At 40.2% G+C, this 2,972-nt stretch overlaps 1 long non-coding RNA gene across 1 annotated transcript in view; it reads left to right on the top strand.

Moving 5' to 3' along the window:
* Positions 1-2,694, top strand: part of LOC135111324 (uncharacterized) — a 43,976-nt gene extending 41,282 nt beyond the window's left edge. The window contains exon 3 of the long non-coding RNA XR_010273701.1: positions 2,575-2,694. This is a non-coding gene — a long non-coding RNA (uncharacterized LOC135111324). The remainder of the gene's footprint in view (positions 1-2,574) is intronic.
* The last annotated feature ends 278 nt before the right edge of the window (positions 2,695-2,972 follow it).

Below are 2,972 nucleotides of genomic sequence, written 5' to 3'. Positions count from 1 at the left end.
GAAAGGAAGGGAAAGTAGGGGAAGGTTTTGATTTCGGAAAGGGACCAGGAAGAGGGAGATGAAAAGGCAAAAAAATTGAGAAGAAGAATTTAAAGGGCCAGTAGGTGAAAGGATAGAGGAGGAGGAGGAGGAGGTGGAGGAGGAAAAGCAGGAGAAGGAGGGGGAACATAAGGGAAGAGGCAGTATTGGGAGAGGGAGGTCTTTGAGGCGTCAGAGATTGTTGATGCAAATTCAAACTCTTGGCATTTGATATTTACATTTTTATGAGTTTTCTCTTCACTCGGCCAGACTTAAAACACTCTGGCATCAAACGCTGAAAGACTGAACGAGGCAGTGTCTTACAAAGTCTCTAAAGAAAATCTCCTCAATCACCAGGGGAAAAATCACAGTGTAATATTCATGTATGAAAGAGCTGTCTTTCCTCTCCATTAAGGATACGTTGAAATTGCTCTCGCGTTGAAAAATATTACAGCGTCCCTTCCTGTTTCACTTTGGAATGGTGTGTTTATGCGCTTGTGTTTACGATTTATACCTACATATTATTCTATTTTTTTGTCTTTATATATTTTTTTCTATCCATCTATTTTCTGCGCAACTCAGTCTGTTTTTGTGAATACTTATATATGATTGTATTCTATGGTGATACTAGTCAGTCTCTCTCTCTCTCTCTCTCTCTCTCTCTCTCTCTCTCTCTCTCTCTCTCTCTCTCTCTCTCTCTCTCTCTCTCTCTCTCTCTCTCTTTGTGTGTGAGTGTGTGAGTGTGTGTTTGGGCATGATTGCGGTCAGCGTTTAAGTGTTGTTTTTGAGTCTGCGCACCTGTGTGTGTATGTGTGTGTGTGTGTGTGTGTGTGTGTGTGTGTGTGTGTGTGTGTGTGTGTGTGTGTGTGTGTGTGTGCGTGTGTGCGTGTGCGTGTACTGTTGCGGATGTAGGTATGTGTGTGTGTGTGTGTGTGTGTATATGTGTGTGTGTGTGTGTGTGTGTGTGTGTGTGTGTGTACTGTTGCGGATGTAGATAATATGCAGGGCAGGTTCTCCTTTGCTTCAGGAACTCCGGGAATGTGTTCTGTGTGTATGTGTGTGTGTGTGTGTGTGTGTGTGTGTGTGTGTGGAGAGGATGTCCGCAGTGTTCCTCTCCCTGCCTGCTGTCTCTCTAGTCCTCCAATTAAGCTTGGTCCTGGTGCTCCTCCTTCGTACAGCGCATTAATTGAACTATATAGCTCGAGTTATTCTAATATATGTATACTATATAGGAATGTGTGTGTGGCTGGCCCCTCTCTCCCTCCCATTCTCTCTCTCTCTCTCTCTCTCTCTCCTCTCTCTCTCTCTCTCTCTCTCTTGATGGTAAAAATTTTGGAGCTGCCTGATGGTTTTCACTGGCGGTGATTTCTTGACCTCGACCTTGTTTTCTTGTTGTCTCGTTTGAAAGCTGTCGTAGGTTTGCATCGAGAGAGAGAGAGAGAGAGAGAGAGAGAGAGAGAGAGAGAGAGAGAGAGAGAGAGAGAGAGAGAGAGAGAGAGAGAGAGAGAATATATCCATTACACTACACTACACCAAACTGGTGAAGAAATAGAGCGTTTTAATGTCTTTGCTTCGTGAAATACTTGGCTGAACTGCTCTTACATTTTCTGTTGCGTCTTGTGTTTTTGAAAGTATGACTGGATTATTTTTATTATTTTTTTTTTTTTTGCCCTCCTTTCTATTGTCATTGAACGGAGAGAAATGTTTGTTTTAAAGTGTTCTCTCACCACGCGGAAGTCCACCGACAAAAAAAATAAAATAAAATAAAAATAATAAAAATAAAAAAGAATGGTAAAATTACAGGTATTCGTGATTTATTTCGTAAAGGTTTAATTAAGGAACTGGATTTCAAAGTTTATTCATATCCCGTGGTAACGTAAGGGTCAGATCGGGATGTGTAATTGATGTAATGTATGTAATGTATGTAACTGATGTGTAGTGATGTGATTTATAGTGTAGTGATATGAAAATGATTTATAGTGTAGTGATATCAAAATGGAGAGTGGAAGAGCGTATTGATTGAAGTAGTGGGTTATGCAAATAAAGATACTGATGAAATGCTTCGTGGTGTGTACCAGGCAACCAAGAGTGAGGGAAAGTTCGGTGCATCAGAGGGAAGAGAGTGAGAGAGTGTACCAGGCAACCAAGAGTGAGGGAAAGTTCGGTGCATCAGAGGGAAGAGAGTGAGAGAGAGAGAGAGAGAGAGAGAGAGAGAGGAGAGAGAGAGAGAGAGAGAGAGAGAGAGAGAGAGAGAGAGAGAGAGAGAGATTGAAGATAACAAGAGACCTGATACAAGTATTGCGGCAAAGTTTGCGAAACTTAACACAGTTCGTTAATGGAAAGGAGTTGTTTGAGTGAACTCTGTTTTACTCAGTTTAACATACTCTTTTTCGTTGAAGCGCATGCTGGTATTAGAGGAGCACTTCCCCTTCATACAGTGGTAAGCAAAGTACGCTAAGAGATAAAAATAAAAAAAAGAAAAAAAAATGTTGGAAATGAATGGCTACACTTGTATGTGTTTCTCTTTTCATGAGGATTTTCTGGCGATATTTTTAGCGAGGGCGAGGACAAGGATGACCAGTTTGAAGGATCGGGTCAGTCGTTTGCCATAAAAGGAACAGGACACCATCATAACGACCAACAGGAATGATCTTAAGAGTCTTTTTTTTTTTTTTTTTTTTTTTACATACGGTATAGTTCTTGTAATCCTCCGCCAGTTTCCTTTCTCCATTAAAAAAAACAATAATAATAAAATATCAGAATTTGAAAGCGTATAAATCATCCCAATCACATAAATGTCAAAATTAATAAGGGAGACTTAACTAAACATTTATCTATTACGAAAAGAGCGCACGTCATTTTATTATCAGAGTTATATTGCAGGAAAAAAAAAAATCACGATGCATATAGACATAAAACCTCTTCTATATCAACTCTTTCATGGCCAGCGTGTT

Source organism: Scylla paramamosain, chromosome 21 (assembly GCF_035594125.1).
Source record: "Scylla paramamosain isolate STU-SP2022 chromosome 21, ASM3559412v1, whole genome shotgun sequence".
In the NCBI taxonomy this organism is placed as follows: domain Eukaryota; kingdom Metazoa; phylum Arthropoda; class Malacostraca; order Decapoda; family Portunidae; genus Scylla; species Scylla paramamosain.
Note: the sequence above shows the minus strand (reverse complement) of the source record. Positions and strands in the feature narration are given on the sequence as shown.